Source organism: Caretta caretta, chromosome 6 (assembly GCF_965140235.1).
Source record: "Caretta caretta isolate rCarCar2 chromosome 6, rCarCar1.hap1, whole genome shotgun sequence".
Lineage (NCBI taxonomy): Eukaryota > Metazoa > Chordata > Testudines > Cheloniidae > Caretta > Caretta caretta.
Genome location: NC_134211.1, coordinates 73,205,953 through 73,223,870, shown reverse-complemented (window position 1 = coordinate 73,223,870; position 17,918 = coordinate 73,205,953). Strand labels below are relative to the sequence as shown.

Sequence of the window (17,918 nt, the reverse complement as noted above, 5' to 3'; positions counted from 1 at the left end):
CACCGCGCAACGAAACCGCCTCCCCTGGTGGCGACCGGGGGAACTGGCCGCTCACGTCACTCGGCAGCCTCAGCCTCTTCCTTGCGCACCAGTGCTCTCGTTGTAAACCCGCCTCGCTGCCCAGGGCAGCCCGCAGACAAAGCAACATCCCTGCCTCGCTCCAGCCCCCTATTGGTCTCGTCCACCCCGCGATTTTACTTCTCCATTGTCACCAGCCTCTAACTAACCCGTCCCACCACCGCTCCACAGCTCTCCCTCAGTCCCCCTTCTTCCCTCGCCCTGCAAGGTTTACCAGTTGCCCCCTTCAGCGCCCCGCTCCAACTCTCCCGGCTCTCACTGCTACCCCAACCACGTCTGCCCCTCAGAGTCAGGGCCCCATCATCCCATCACCTCCCCATCTCTTCCCCGTCCCCTGCCTCACCATCCCACAACATACCTTACACTGTCTCACCACCCCCAGAACTAGTGTCCCTCACAGAGTTTCAGTGCCAACCCCCTTCAGCATCACTAGCCTCACAAGCCTCTCAGTCTCGCTGCCCCCCAAACCCACCTCCAGGGAGCTTTCCTGCCCCCACAACCCAGCCTCAGCCCCGCCACTTCCACAGTTCTGTCAGGCCACCTCCCTGTCCCACAACTCTTCCCCGTGCCCGCCAGTGTACAACTCCGTCAGACAGTCATTCCCCCCATTTTGTCTCACAGCCACCACAAGCACCCCTTAACCAGTCTGAACCACCCCTCTCTACAGCCCAGTTTCACTACCCTCAATCCCCACCACCACGACCCCCATCAAAACCACCTTATTGTCCCCACAATTATAGTGGTATGTATATATTTTTTTGGCTTAAAAATGACTTTTTGATGGAAATAATGTTTGCACAAAAAGTTTTTGTTTCCTTCAATTTTTTTGATTTTTCAATAAAATGAACCTACACTTTTTAAATTTTTTAATATAAAATGTTTGTTCCTTCTTATTTTTCTCCTCCTGCCTACTGTTCCAAGGGGAAAAAAGGGAAAAGGGGAGATGGGATTGAGTTGTTTCATCAAAAAAATCAGTGAAATTTTTTGATGGAAAATACTCAACATTTTCCAACCCAGCCCTACCCATATTCTCTCTGTAGATATAATCCTTGCAGCCAGCCTCATCACTTCAGCACCCTCTCAGGCAATCACTTCTTCTCCCCACCAACTCCCTTAGTCTCATTTGTGTGAAATCCTGACTGCATTGAAGACAATGTCAATTTTGCCATTAACTTCAACTGGGCCAGGATTTCACCCTTTGTCCCCACAATCCCTCTTAACCCACTACCTCCACATCCTACATAGGGCTCATTGCCCTCACAAACTCCCACAGTCTCAACTTTAGAACCCATCTCTCTTTCTCCACACAGCCTCCCTCAGACAGCTTCATCACATCCACAACACCCCCCAGACTCACCATCCCCACAACACCATAAAGGCCTTTGCCCACACAATTCCACTCAGGTCTTGGTCTATACTTAAAAGTTTTGCTTGCAAAGTTATGTCAGAGTGTGTGTGTATGGGGGGGGGGGGGGAGGCATTACACTTATAACTGACATAGCTATGCTGGCAAAAGCCCTGGTATAAATACAGTTATTTGGAAAAAACATACTTTGCTGGTATAACTATTTCATTCGATTACTGGTGTAAGTGATACTGGCAAAATAACTCTTTTGCCAGTTTAAGCTGCATCGTGGTTAGGAGAGTTTGCCAGTATAGCTATATCCATAACTACATGGGCAATCCCTTTCTAGTGTAGACCCTTTTCAGTCTCTCCTGCTTAAAACATTCTGATTTCTGGAAAAAAAAAAAAAGAAAATGAAACAAAACAACCAACCCAAAATTCTATCCTTTCGGTTGAAATTTCTTATGCTTCTTGTGATCCTCAAAGTACATTTTTGGAAAGAGAAGGTTTGCTGATGTTCCTTTCTTTCTTCACAGAGTCATCTGAGTGAGAAAATTAAAAATGTATCTTCATGCTTTAAGAACTTTGATGACCAAGAACATTGGTGCTTGAATAACTCAAAGACTATTTGCATTTAAACATAAGGTAGGCTTATCATTTTCCTGAGTGTGTTCAATCTAGGTAATAATCTTGTGACACTGTGTTGGTACGTTGCAAAGCAAGATGACGTGTAAAATGTCTTTCATGTTGCAATCCAATGTCACAAGCTGATGACATTTCACAAGCCTCAGAAGTGACTTGGGGAACTGTAAACTTCCTGAAAATTGTCTTGATGCATGCATAATTTTTTCTTACTGAATTAAGAGCACATGAGTTGTGGATGTCTGGACATATAAAACTATTACAGATCCTTTTTTAATGCCTTACTTTGTACTATGTTGAGAAATTTGGTGCCATATTGGCAAAACCAGTATCAAAAGAAGGGAAAGTATCATATTACCATAGGTCCTGCTAAAATGTCTGGCTATTATTTGACTGCACAACACATATCTGAAGATGTTGATCTTCTCAAGTAGGGATCAATGTCCCTAAGTGTGTCCATAACACATCATGGATGCTAAATACATTTTTAAAATAAGCCAACTAAATAAGTTTTGATGTTTGGTAGTGATGATGGTGGCAGGGATGTTTCCTAGTATATTTTTTTAATAGCTGTAGAGAGAATCTCAGAAAACAGTGTGATGTCCAGAGGGATTTTTGTTGTAACACAGTAATTGATTCCCCTCAACATCTTGTGGCTAATTAAATCAAACAAAAACAAAATATAAAGGGATTGTCAGTACCTGGAGAAATTGCAGAGACTTCCAGGAAAATTATCAGGCCCTGTGGTATTGTATTAATTATTATTATTATTTATTATTATTAATTATTATTATTTTATTGTCTTCATTTGTATTACGGTAGCATACAAATGTATGCTTGGTAGCAGAGGCTCCAACCAAGATCTGATTCCCTTTGTGCCTGGCACATAGTAAGAGACAGTCCTTACCCTGAAGATTTTACAATCTAAATGGACAAGACAAACAGTTTGAGAAAAAACAGAACTGAATTTGCAGGTTACAGGCCAGCCCAATCTCCTCCTCCAGCAACATTAGGAAGTGTAAGTGTGTGTATGTGTAACTCACTACCAGATAGCTCTCCTTATGCAGTGGGACTGGAATGGGAAGGTAATTCATCATCTAATGCTTCCTTCTGGCTGGGACATCACAAATTATAAGGTGGATCTGATATTCAATATAATTTTGGGAAAGGCTGTGGCTCTCCTATTTAATAATTCTACTGTGTAATTTATTGGGCTTTTCATCAGCCTCTTTTGCTCCTTTAAAAAAACACCACTTTGTTCCTGTTCCACCTGTTTTTCAAATCATGTCTGTTAAAGGAAAGTATGGATCTCTCCAGTAAAAATTATTTAATATTGTGGATTTAGCAGGTATGTAGTGCATTACATCTTCAAAGCAGTGTACAGATATTAATTTATTAGTTCTCACAACACCCCTGTGAGGCAGATAAGTAGATCAATGGCAGAACTAGTGGCAGATAGGACTCAAGAGCTCGTGGCTCAGAGCAGTGTGCTCTGACTACTAAAGAATACTGCCTTACCCATTTTATACTTCTTTTAAAGAGCATGTATCAAAAATGTTATATTTGTCATGTTTTGAAAACAGTACAGCATGTTTTTATGGGCATATACTGTACTTGACATTTTTCTTTCAGATTAAAATCTGAGGGAACAATTCCACAGCTTCCATATCCATATGCCAGAACAGAAAAAACTGTAGAAAAGCAACATGATGGCGTATGTGTTGAAATGAAATAATTGTACAGTAATTCTACCCTAATAAAAATAATTGTCAGTGTGGATGAATACTGAAGACACCTTGTACTTCATCCCACAACCAACATATTCTCTTGTATTATTACTAGAATATATCTCAAAATAATGCCACCATCAACTGGAAATAAAAAAAGACTGTAGTGACATGAAGAAGAATTAAATACGTTACTGCAAAATACAAAGTGTTATTTTATTTGAAACAATTCTAACTTCCTGAAAATAAGTTGTGATGCGTAAATAACTTGTCATTATAAAGTATGTATTTTGCAGAAATGAAAAAAAATATAACTATACAAAAGATTAGCAGCACTCAGGATATTGGATGTACAGATAAATCAAGATTTTGCAATAGCAATTTATTTTATTTAATAAAAAAAGCCACATAACCATGTATGTAGCTTTTAGGATAGTAGTGTAACTAGTTTGTTTAGTCAGGGCTGCCAAATTTAATCATGTTTTTGCTACTGAACCCTGGTATCAAATACCTCAGGTGAAGACAAGCTGTTTTGCAGCACCACCTAGGGGTCAAAAGAGGTAATAGCACTATAACTTCTGCTTAGGGCCCAATTCTGCTTTCAGACATACATACACAAACAACCCCCAGTCCACTTGGTATTTCACTTGATGACTATTTTTATGCTGCTCCCTATGCCTGGAAAGACATTCCTCTTCTGGTAACCAAGCATCCTCACTCTCTTTTTCCAAATACCTCCTCAAACCCCATTTCTTTCACCTTACTTTCTACTGCTTACTTCCACTTTTGTGGTATCTCTTGCCCTACTCCATTGTCAATTAAAAAGCAAATCAGAATTTATAAGATTGATTTGCAATATTTCATGATTCACCTTCTTTGCCTTAATCCTAATTTCTCCATTCTCTTTTCCTTCCTTTATCTGTTTTCTTAATTTTCTATGTTTGTCTGATTGAGGCCAGGTCTACACTAAGCACATTTTGCTGGTATAGCTATACCAGTATACTATACTGGCAAAGTCTGATCATAGCTTATGCTGGCAAAGCTATTTTTTTGACAGCATATCTTATTCCAAATAAGTGAAATAAGCAAAAGTGCAGTTTTGCCAGTATAACTGCATTGACACTAGGGGCTTTTGCCAGCACAGCTATTTTGATCAGGGATCACAACTTGTGACATAGCTATGCTAGCAAAAGTTTGTAGTGTAGTGTAGACTGTAAGTCCTTTTGGGACAGCATTAACTCCTGTGGCATCCCCTCCACAAATTAGTATTATTTATCATTATTTTTATTATCATAGTACATAGGAGCCCCAGTCATGGACCAGAACCCCTCTGTGTTAGGCGCTGTACAAAGAATGAAAAGAGATGCTAAACTCTGATGTGAAACTGAGGGAGACTAGAATCATGCTGACAGTGATTAGAGAGATCAGCTCTGTATTGTTGAGTAGTTGGCTCTCCATGCATCTAGTTCCTGCTTCCATACACCTGGGGATTTCCTTCTCTTTAGATTTCCAGGTTCTGAACTGTTGAAAAACTTTTCCACATGATGGGACAATTTTCTGAAAACTCCTTTACCCTATCTGTCTCCTGTCAGGAATCAGAGCCTGCAGCAGAGTTAGTCTCCAGGCAGCCTCATCAGTAGCTGGCCTGCAGCAGGCTGCCTGAGTAGCCATGTCACATGATTGGCTGTAGAGACCAGTAGGCTGACTCAAGTCAGCAGCAGCAGTTTACTGCCTTCTCAATGCTCACACCTACTACTGTGCCTGCTCCTGTGTTACCTTGTTCCTGCTTTGCCCCCAGCCTTGCCACAGTCCTGCCCGTGCCTTGAACCTCTCCTTGCTTGATACCCTGCTTGCTCACTTCCTGCCCTCTGGTTTAACCCATAGCTGAGTACTGAATCTGGCTCAACTCCTAGCTCTGGTACCCAGTTCCTGCCCTCCAGTATGACCTTTGGCTTTGGCTCCTGATGCCTTCTCTGACCACTAGGCTAGACTGCCCTTGTCCTGGGTAGCTGACACTCCCACAGGTGGTGTATCTGGGATATGGTCTGGGGAGAGGAATTTGGCTAAATGGGCTCTATGCTCCAGTTTATTCTAGACTGCCCAAAGGCTGCTCTAGCTTACGCTGAGGGCTGAACTGATTCCTGACCAGTCCTGGAATCCACTAGCCACAAATGTGGTATATATCCATGATGTTGCTCCCTCCCAACCAAAGCTGCAGTGAGCTCAGCATGACCACAGCTCGAAATTGGAACCAAAATACCCAAATGCATGCTAGGTGTTTTGCAGACAACTAGAGAGACAGAGCTTACAATCTAAAGAGAAAACATACAAAATATAATATTCAAAGTACAGGAGGCAGGACAAAAGCAGGACAAGACAATCACAATTCTTTAAAAAAATCCACCTTTGTTAATTGGTTTTGGTTCTTTGAACTTTGTGAATTTGCAATTTTATATGGTTATCTAGAGAATTGATTGAAGAAAGAGAATTACAGAACATTTCAAATCATTTTAATGTTTTTGTTTTGATTTTTGATGTAATCAACATTTACTGAAAAATTGTATTGGATTTTTTGGTTTATTTGTTTTCTTTTTTTTAATTGTCTAAATAAAATAGCATTTAATATTTTTTGTCAGTTAGTCACGGGATTTTTTTTCTTAAAAATGTATATCAAAATTAAAATATTAATTTTGAATATTTACTATTTTTAAAAAGGAAGACAAATGAAAAAATGAGACTTTTTGATAAAAAATTAATAAAAATTCACAAATCAAAAGCCCACCAATTTTAAATTCAATTTTTGATGTAGAAAAAGGGTATTTTTAATATTTTTTATTTAAAAAGTTTAGGGAAACGTTAATTATATATTTCTAAAAATGTTTTTTTTCAACTAAAAAAGTATTATTAGTGGAAAATATGGTTTATTATATCTTCTTTAGAGTAATATTTACTACAACTGCACATATATATACACATATAGAAGATGTGACAGTGTGATATAAAAGTTTTATCAAAGGAGGTTGGGATTATTTAATTATTTATGAGTGGCAGAGGCATGAATGAGTTATGCAGGTAATCTTGAATAAGTGCTGGTCAAACCTTCAGAGCATACTTTCAAATATTTTTCATATGCCACGATGTAGTCATGATTTATGATTTAGTTACCATAAATCCAATTGCACAAAACACATAAGGAATAAAAAAATAAAACTAATAAAAGTAAAACATCTCCCAAAACAGTAGTTTTCTCCTTGCCACATAGATCAGTGAGACCTTGTATTTAACTGACTTGTATACACACACACAATAAATATATGTATAGTTAAGGGACTATAAACATACCTATCAGCAAAGGGAAAAATAAAAAGCCTATTTTTTTCTTGTCTTATTTAATCCTTCTCCCTACTATGTTGCATTTGCTTGAGGTTTCTCTGCGCTGCTTGAAAAAATTGACACCAAGCATATTTCTATTTTGAAAATAATGAATTTAATTAAAGTAAGTGAATCTGGATATGGAGGAGCTCAAGAACTCAAGGGTTGTCTCCTTCACAGCCAGCTTGAACTATATATTTAGCATCATTTTCACAGCTGCAAATAACTTGTGGTACTTATGGCTACAGTTTAAGATTTTGATGGTGATTTTGGAGACAGTTTTGGGGGCCTGGGAAACAGGCTTTCAAAAGCCTGATTCTCTGGCAAAAAGCCTGTAGTTAGGTAAGTGTGACAAATATGAGTAAAAGTAAAAGTGAGGAAGTGGCAGTGCATTTTAATGAGAAAGCAAATTTTTCTACAGTTGAGATTCTACCTAGATGTAGAGCATGTACAATGTTATAATATATTATTGTTTTGAGTCTTTCTCAAATCTAGGTTTCAGAGTAACAGCCCTGTTAGTCTGTATTCGCAAAAAGAAAAGGAGTACTTGTGGCACCTTAGAGACTAACCAATTTATTTGAGCATAAGCTTTCGTGAGCTACAGCTCACTTCATCCGATGAATGCTCAAATAAATTGGTTAGTCTTTTTTCTCAAATCTAGGATGCTGTGTGTGTCTTACTATTTCCTGCCTTATAATTATAGTCATAATAATGTGTATTTTCCTTGTCCTAGTGTGTCCCTGTTTTTCCACATTGCTTTTTTTCACAACAGCCTACTTGTATTTTCCATTTTCACTCGTATTTTTCTATCCTTTGCAAACTTTTCTTTGTCAATTATTTGTGTAAGGCTGCAGTATGCCAACTGGCATTCTTGTTTTTCCAGCCCGACTTCCTTTCTTATTTTTCCTGATGTAGGGTTCAGATGCAATAGCATGTTTTGACAATAATGTGATATACCTTATCTTAGATCTACACTGTAGATCTCTGAAATATGTAGTAAATTAGGTATTTGAGGCTCTGGAACTTAAATACTTAATCTTTAGCTCATTGGTTGGTGACAGGATGATTCAGGGGATTGGTAATAGGATAAAGCTTTTCACTTCTAAATTGCCAAGTCAAATCTAGCCCAGATTAATAGGGACAGAATGTTGTTACCATCTGGTGTCTGTTCAGTGACCTATGTAGAATAAAGTGGTAGGCTCAGTCCTATTCCTAGTGGTCAGGTATCCAAATCACAAAAACGCTATCAGAATTAGCATGCAGGTGAAGACCAAAGATTCAATGGGAAAGAGGACTACACTCTCCTCTGAACCTTAGAGGTTGGATTGTGAACACATTGATAGGAAAGTGGAGAAAGCTTGCTTTGCTACTGTTAGGGCTGTCAGTCAAGCACCTTTCAACACCAGCATTAAATGTACACAAATCAAACAAAATATTTGACATAGCCTGTGGCCCCACAGTGTAACAGGCTGATAGGGTTAGCCTGAAAACCATTCCAGGTTTCCAGGTAGGGAGATATGTTAGACAGGAGCGACTAATCCCAAGGAAAATATTTAGGCTGAGGGTTTAACGTAGGATAATTTTGAAAGAACCTTTTTATTAATAAATGAGACCCCAGGAGAGAGTACTTAATTTTGATTCTACGAGAGTGCAGGGTTGTTTGTGTGGGAATGCAGGTGCTAACACTGCCACAAGTACTCCTGCGTCAATTAAAAATGACTAGGAAACTCATTCAGGACTAACCAGCCAGAACAAAGGACATGGTAAACCGAAAAAAAGTTTTAGACCGAAATGTGGGCAAGTGTCTACAATTTTTTGAAAAGTTATTGCTATAGTTTTAGTTGGTGCTGCTTACGGAGATGCCAGGAAGTTGCTAATTATGACCTATGATCTCTCAGGAAGATGCCAAAAACCATTTTTGGAACTGATTGTCAATGCAAGCATTTGGGAGATGAATATGCCAACTTCTTTTAAAGAAGTCGCTGTTGGATTCTTGATAAAAAATATTGATGTTGACAGTCTCCCATTATCATCCTGTCTTTAATCTTTCTTTTCTGGTAAGATTATTGAGGAAGGTTATGGCAGAATAGGTTCGGCAGCATTTTGGTGTTTTCAGGCCTCCTCAACTCCATACAGTTTGTTTTTCTACCTGGGCTTAGAGAATATATTGGTCCTATTAGTTGATCTTCTCAGGATGGATGATAGTCCACAGATGTATTAGCACTATATCATGGCCCACAGTAGGAAAGACAGCAGATAGATTTAAAAGAATCAGTCAATCTTCATCGGGAACTGGCTGGAACATTTTTCTTGAAACAGTGTTCTGTCAGAAAATGCATTTTTTGACAGAAATATAATTTTCTGCAAAGTCATATAGATTTTGAACACAAATTTAAAATTAAATTTTCTGTTTTCTCATTGTCTTCTTCTGCCCTAACATCATGTTTTGAACCCTTTATCTAGTTTTTGTATATATTTACATATTTATTACATTCCTCACCTCTTGTTTCTTTTATTTCCTTTCTCCGTTTCAAAAATTGATTCCTCCTTTCAGCTTTTTCCTGTCCTGTTTTGTCCTCTTCCTTAGCTTCTCTACTGCAGATTACCTCAATGAACCTTCAAGCCTCTCTTTCTTTTAAAGGTGATAATAAAAAATATAAAAAGAACTAAGGATAAGGAAAAAGCTTTCCCCCCCTCCCCCCACAGTATTGCATTGTTTTGAAAATGCAGTGTTGAATTTGTATGTGTTGAATTTGTATTTGTTGAATTTGTATGTGTTGAATTACCACCTAATAAAAAGTTTAAGGGAGCCTTTCAGCATCCAAGGGGATTTCAGCTCTCATCCTTCAAATCTTACTTTCTTAAATAGCTCTATTGACATTAATGCTCAAGTGCATGATGGATGCAGAATAAAGCCTGACGCCATTCAAACTTAATATCCTCTGTTTTTGTTCTTCTTTTGTTCTTCTGAAATTCAAACATGCCAGGTCTCCTACTTCATGAGATATGGATCATCACATCATGCTCCTTGCATGATATTATATGAAGTATGGAAGCTGCTGTTGATACAATGGCAATATATCAGCACTGAAACCTGCAAATTGTCCTTTCAGGACAAGGTAAGTCCCACTGTTATTAATTTTTTACTGTAATTTTCTCTTAAAAATACAATTATTGAAAACTTAAAAAAAAAATTAAAAGTTCACGATAGTAGAATAATGTAAAGATTGGGATTCACCTTACTTCTATGCACAGGTTCCAGTGATAGTCATCAGTGGGTGTAAATTTCACCAGCATATTACATGCTGGGTTTCATATCTAATGGTAGCTAGTGTGATGCACAGTGAGTGTAGACTTTCAGATCTGAGAAAGCTGGGGAGGTGATGGAAGCATTGTCAACTGACATGTCTACCCTTTCTAATTAGAACTTTCAGCTCCTCTGACATATTGATAGTTTTTTTTAAAACAGGAAATCATCCTAAATCTGTTTTTTCTTTAAAATGTTCAGGTATTGGATAACCAGCAGAATAGAAGGAAAGAATATTTCCTGCATTTTAAGTCTTTGATTCTAAATGCTTTTAACAATTCTTCTTATACATATAGCTTGCTGAATTTAATTTCTTTTCTGACCGCCCTTCCATAGCTTCACTCTATTTCTCTCTTTTTTATTTTTTGGTTAATCCTTCTATGTCCTTAAATCTTTCAGTTCAGCTTAATCCTTCAAATCCTATAATTATTCAAACAAAGCATTTTAACCTTTTAGCCTTCCTGGACCCTTACCAATTATGTATGACGTGTAGGTCTATCTTGATTAACAATGCTTATTGCTGCACTTTCTTTCTTAGGATACTCACAGAAAGATTCATGCCACTGAGGTCCAATTTCTAATAGACTCAGTGTCATCACTATTACCATGAGCATTATAATGACTGTAGCACCTACTTTTTACTGTTAGGACAATTCTTTCATTCAGTCATCGCGTGAGGATATCATTAATGGAGTTGATGTAATCCCACATAAGAGGAGGCCAAAGCCTGGTCCTTATAACAAAACACTCTTTACAATTCCTGTGTGTTCCCAGTGTTCACTCTAGTGAATTTTTTTGCAGACTACATAATTAATGTGTATCTGTTTATTTCAGGTATCTAAGAGCTTAAACATTCAGTTTAACATGTCATTTTGTCTGAATGTTTTAGAAGAATCTTCACACTCACATTGTATTAAATTGCCTCAGGGGATGAGGTAAACTAGTGTGACCACACTGTACGTTGTTTATTTTATTTTTCACATAAGGTGTATTAGTGAGCAAGTCACCTTTATAGATGGGAAACATTTTCTAGGAACACAGAGCTGGAAGGGACCTCTTGGGTCATCAAGTCCAGGCCCCTGGTATTGTAGACAACCCCTCATATAATCCTGTTCATAAATTTTTCAAGATCCAGTTTAAGACTAGTTAGGTTTTTGCCCCCACTACTTCTGCTGTAGGGCTGTTCCAGAACCTCACCTCGCTGATGGTTAAAGATCTTCTAATTTCCAGACTAAATTTATTTATGGCCAGTTTATATCCATTTGTTCTTGTGACAGCAGTGTTCTTTAACTTAAACAGCTCTTTTCCCTCGTGTTTACTCTCTGATGGATTTCTAGAGAGCAATCATATCTTTCTCAGCCTTCACTTTTTTAGGCTAAACAAGTGAAATTATTTTAGTTTCCGCTCATCAAGTAGGCTGTCCATTCCCCTGCTCATCTTAGTAGCACTTCTCTGCACCTGTTCCACTTTGAATTCATATTTCTTGAACATGGGTGACCAGAATTGTACAAAGTAGTCAGGATAAAGTCTTACCAGTGCATTGTACAATGTCATTAATACTTCCCTATCTCTACTGCCCCTATATCTAGAAGTTAGAACAGTCCAATATAGTCTTTTTGTAAGAAACAGGTCTGTATTAGAAATTGTTTCTGGACATGGGAATCATGGAGAATACAAATAATAAATAATTAGGGCTGTCAAGTGATTAAAAAATTAATTGCAATTAATTGTGTTGTTAATAACATCATACCATTTATTTAAAATTTTTTGGATGTTTTCAACATTTTCAAATATATTGATTTCAATTATAACACAGAATACAAAGTGTACAGTGATCACTTTATATTTACTTTTGATTACAAATATTTGCACTGTAAAAAACAAAAGAAATAGTATTTTTCAATTCACCTCATACAAGTACTGAAGTGCAATCTCTTTATCATGAAAGTTGAACTTACAAATGTAGAATTATGTACAAAAAACAACTGCATTCAAAAATAAAACAATATAAAACTTTCATGGTCTCTCTCTGCCTACAGGTCCATTCAGTCCTATTTCTTGTTCAGCGAATTGCTCAGACAAACAGGTCTCTCTCTGCCTACAAGTTCACTCAGTCCTATTTCTTGTTCAGCCAATCACTCAGACAAACAAGTTTGTTTACATTGCAGGAGATAATGCTGCCCGCTTCTTGTTCACAATGTCACCTGAAAGAGAACAGGTGTTCTCATGGAACTGTTGTAGCTGGTGTCGCAAGATATTTACATGACAGATGCACTGAAGATTCATATGTTCCTTGATACTTCACCATTCCTGAGTTCCCTTCCAACCCTGATTTTCTATGAAATACCCTCCCTACCCAATGAAGCCGGAGAAGGGACCTCTGGTGAGTGTACCTTTTTAAATATAATACCTGTTATAAAAGCACGTGTTCTTTAATGATTAATTAGCCCTGAGGACTTGGGATGCATTCGTGGCCAGTACAGCTACTGGAAAAGTCTATTAATGTGTCTGGGGATGGAGCGGAAATCCTCCAGGGACATCTCCATGAAGCTCTCCTAGAGGTACTCTAAAAGCCTTTGCAGAAGGTTTCTGGGGAGAGCAGCCTTATTCCATCCTCCATGGTAGGACACTTTACCACGCCATGCTAATAGCAAGTAATCTGGTATCATTGCATGACAAAGCCTGGCAGCGTATGGTCCCGGGGTTTGCTGGCATTCAAGCAACATCTGTTCTTTATCTCTCTGTTTTATCCTCAAGAGAGTGATATCATTCATGGTAACCTGGTTGAAATACGAGAATTTAATTAAGGGGACATTCAGAAGTGGCCGTTCCTACTGAGCTGCTTGCCTGTGGCTGAAAAGAAATCCTCCCTGCAGTTAGCCACGCGGTGGGGGGGGGGGCATTGGTGTGGAGCTATTCGCTTTTGGCTAGCAGGGATCTTCCCTGATACCAGCCATGAGGTGGGGTGAGGGGTAAAGCAATCATCCCAGAGAATTGGATGGGGGGGGTGGTTAGTTTGGTTTCTGCTGCTGCACGTTAAGAAGAAAACCGCCACACTAAATGGCCAACTCAATGTGCTTTGCTTGGTATGGGAGAGGAGGGCGCTGCTGTTACGAAGGTTGCAGAAGCTGAAAGACTATGGCTTACCATGGCTGCCTGCAAGCTGAATTCTGTTGCCCGCCACTGCGTGTGTGATCTCTAACACCAAAGCCGCAGGCACTCAATATAAGATGCAAAATGCAATCTTCTACCAAAATCACATGTGCTATGTAATGTGAATAGTGTTGTTCACCGTGAAAGAGTATAGCCATTGTTCTGTAAAATGTATCTTTTTAAATACTTCACTCCCTTTTTTTCCTCCAGCAGCTGCAAATGTTTCAAGCCTTCCTCCTCCGTCCCAAAGGCTATCTCAGATAAGGCGGTGGAAAAAACGCACGTGCGATGAAATGTTCTCTGAGCTCATGCAGTCATCCGGCACTGACAGAGCTCAGCAGAATGTGTAGAGGGACACAATAGCAGAGTACAGGAAAGTGGCCGATGAACGTGAGGAGAGGTGGTGGCAGAAAGATCAGAGGAGGCATGAGGCAACACTGGAGCTACTGCGGGATCAAATGGACATGCTCTGGCGTCTGGTGGAAGTTCATGAACGGCAGCAGGATCACAGACTGCTGCTGCAGCCCCTGTTTAACCGCCCTCCCTCCTCCCCAATTTCCATAGCCTCCTCACCCAGATACCCAAGAACGTGGGGAGGGGTGTGTGTGTGTGGAAGGCTCCAGGCACCCAACCACTCCACCCCAGTGGACAGCCCAAGCAACAGAAGGCTGTCATTCAAGAAGTTTTAAAGTGGCCTTTTCCTTCCTTCCTACCCTCCTCCTACACCCCACCCCGGCTACCTTGTGAGCTATCTCCCTATTTTTATAATCAATTAATAAAGAATACATGTTTTTTAAATGATAGTGACTTTATTTCCTTTGCAAGCAAGCTGTGATCGAAGGGGGGAGGGCGGTTAAACGGGTGGCTTACAGGGAATTTAGAGTCAATCAAGAGGGCGGGTTTTCATCAAGGAGAAACAAACAGAAGTGTCACACAGTACACTAGCCAGTCATGAAACTGGTTTTCAAAGCTTCTCTGATGTGCAGCGCTTCCTGCTGTGCTCTTCTAACCGCTCTCATGTCTGGCTGCGCGTATTCAGTGGCCAGGAAATTTGCCTCAACCTCCCACCCCACCATAAACTTCTCCTCCTTACTCTCACAGAGATTGTGGAGCACACAGCAAGCCGCAATAACATTGGGAATATTGGTTTCGCTGAGGTCTGAGCGAGTCAGTAAACTGCGCCAGTGACCCTTTAAATGTCCAAATGCACACTCTACCACCATTCTGCACTTGCTCAGCCTATAGTTGAACAGCTCCTTACTACTGTCCAGGGTGCCTGTGTACAGCTTCATGAGCCAGGGCATTAAGGGTAGGCTGGGTCCCCTAGGATAATTGTAGGCATTTCAACATCCCCAACAGTTATTTTCTTGTCTGGGAAGTAAATCCCTTCCTGCAGCCATTTAAACAGACCAGAGTTCCTGAAGATGCGAACGTCATGAACCTTTCCCGGCCATCCCACGTTGATGTTGGTGAAACGTCCCTTGTGATCCACCAGTGCTTGCAGCACCATTGAAAAGTACCCCTTGCAGTTTATGTACTGGCTGCCCTGGTGGTCCGGTCCCAAGATAGGGATATACGTTCTGTCTATAGCGCCACCACAGTTAGGGAATCCCATTGCAGCAAAGCCATCCACTATGACTTGCACATTTCCCAGAGTCACTACCTTTGATAGCAGCAGGTCAATGATTGCATTGGCTACTTGCATCACAGCAACCCCCACAGTAGATTTGCCCACTCCAAATTGATTACTGACTGTCCGATAGCTATCTGGCGTTGCAAGCTTCCACAGGGCTATTGCCACTTGCTTGGGAACTGTGAGGGCTGCTCTTATCTTGGTCTTTTTGCGCTTGAGGGCAGGGAAAGCAAGTCACAAAGTGCCCTTACGCATGCAAAAGTTCCGGAGCCACTGGGAATCATCCCAAACCTGCAACACTATGCGGTCCCACCACTCTGTGCTTGTTTCCCGGGCCCAGAATCGGTGTTCCACAGCATGAGCCTGCCCCAGTAACACCATGATCTCCAAATTGCTGGGGACCGCGGTTTTAGAGAAATCTGTGTTCATTTCCTCATCACGGTGCTGCTGTCGCCTCCTTGCCTGGTTTTTCAGGTGCTGATTCTGCATAAATTGCACGATAATGCGTGAGGTGTTTACAATGATCATAACTGCTGCGGTGAGCTGAACGGGCTCCATGCTTGCTGTGCTATGGCGTCTACTCGGGCAATCCAGGGAAAAGGGCGCGAAATGATTGTCTGCTGTTGCTTTCACAGAGGGAAGGAGGGTTGACTGACAACATTTACCACAACCACCCAGGACAAATTTTTGGCCCCATCAGGAATTGGGAGCTCAGCCCAGAATTCCAATGGGCAGTGGGGCCTGCGGGAACTGTGGGATAACTACCCACAGTGCACTGCTCAGAATGTTGATGCTTGCCACGGTACTGTGGACGCACACTACCAAATTAATGTGCTTAGTGTGGACGCATGCACTCGACCTTATACAATCTGTTCCCAAAAATCGACTTTTGTAAAATCGGAGTACTTTCGTAGTGTAGACATGGCCTAAGACACATTGGAGCTAAGGATTCTATCCCTCAGCCCTGTGCCTGTTATGTACATGAATATGCAGAATATTTTCTGAGTTTGTGCTAAGCAATCTCCAGGATTTGGCTGTACATTACATGCATTAACTTAAACTGCCCAAACTTAACATGTTAGGAAGCTTCACAAAAATAAACTGGAATGACTTTTAGCCACCAGAATCTTCCATAGTCTGGACCTGATGCATATTTATCACAAAAAGAAAAGGAGTACTTGTGGCACCTTAGAGACTAACCAATTTATTTGAGCATGAGCTTTCGTGAGCTACAGCTCACTTCATCAGATGTTTACCGTGGAAACTGCAGCAGACTTTATATACACACAGAGAATATGAAACAATACCTCCTCCCACCCCACTGTCCTGCTGGTAATAGCTTATCTAAAGTCATCAACAGGTGGGCCATTTCCAGCACAAATCCAGGTTTTGGAAATGGCCCACCTGTTGATGACTTTAGATAAGCTATTACCAGCAGGACAGTGGGGTGGGAGGAGGTATTGTTTCATATTCTCTGTGTGTATATAAAGTCTGCTGCAGTTTCCACGGTAAACATCTGATGAAGTGAGCTGTAGCTCACGAAAGCTCATGCTCAAATAAATTGGTTAGTCTCTAAGGTGCCACAAGTACTCCTTTTCTTTTTGCGAATACAGACTAACACGGCTGTTCCTCTGAAACCTATATTTATCACACTGTACCTTTTCTAACATGTGCTGCAGAGAGTCCTTATCCTAGAAAATGAGTTATCCTTATATAGTACACTGACCCTAGCTAGAAACAACATAATGGCTAGAAAAATTTTGTCAAGACTTCTTAAGAGAATTTTTTCCCTGTGCTTGAGTAATTAAGCACAAACCAGGGAAAATAAGAGATTTATAAACCGTCCGTTCCTTCTTCCTCATTTTTTGTGTATCTAGTATAACCACATGAGCCTCTAAGTGGAGCCTCCTTTCCCATCTCATTTCAAAAAGGCCATAATAAAAGATCCTTAGAAGGGAAACAAAAATGATTAGGGGCATGGAGCTGGAGAAGGGGGCTCGGGAGAGGTTAAAAAGACTAAGACTATACAGTTTGGAAGGAGAAGTGTAAAATGAGATGTGGGGCCCAACCCTGCTCCCGCTGAAGTCAACGGAAGCAGAATTTGGCTAATGAAAAAGGTAAACAGTATAAATAATGAGTGATACTGAGAAGGATAGACAGGTTCCCCTTTGTACATTTTCTGTAATACAAGAGCAATAGAATACTTGAGGAAATAAAAAGCAAGATTTAGAATGTATAATTAGAATTTTTTAAAACAAAATGTACAATTAACCTTTGGAATTTACTATTGCAGGATGTCATTGAGGCAAACAGAATAGTAAGATTTTAAAAATGTAGTATAATATAAATAAGAGTAGCATTTACAGTTACTCTAGCTAAAATTACGAAGGCTAATAATCCTCATGTTTCAAGGAAGAAGTTGGTCACCAACTGGGGTCATGTAGAAATTTCCAACAATTTTAATACTAACTGCATACATAAAGGTAATATGCAGGCTTTATACTTTCCTCTGATGTATCTGGCCTTGGCCAGTGCTAATGATAATACACTAAACAAGATGAATCAATTTGCCAGATCATGTAAAACAATTCTCAGTGATTGTAATGACCTTGATCCTGCAAGACCTTGCGCAGTGCACAGCAAAGTTAATGAGCTCCAGTA

At 40.0% G+C, this 17,918-nt stretch overlaps 1 long non-coding RNA gene across 1 annotated transcript; it reads left to right on the top strand.

Moving 5' to 3' along the window:
* The first annotated feature begins 9 nt into the window (after positions 1-9).
* LOC125638627 (uncharacterized) lies at positions 10-14,382 on the top strand. The gene is made up of 5 exons (XR_007357268.2): positions 10-820; positions 1,960-2,068; positions 10,152-10,283; positions 12,640-12,854; positions 13,835-14,382. It is a non-coding gene; the product is annotated as an uncharacterized LOC125638627 (long non-coding RNA).
* Positions 14,383-17,918: the final 3,536 nt, after the last annotated feature.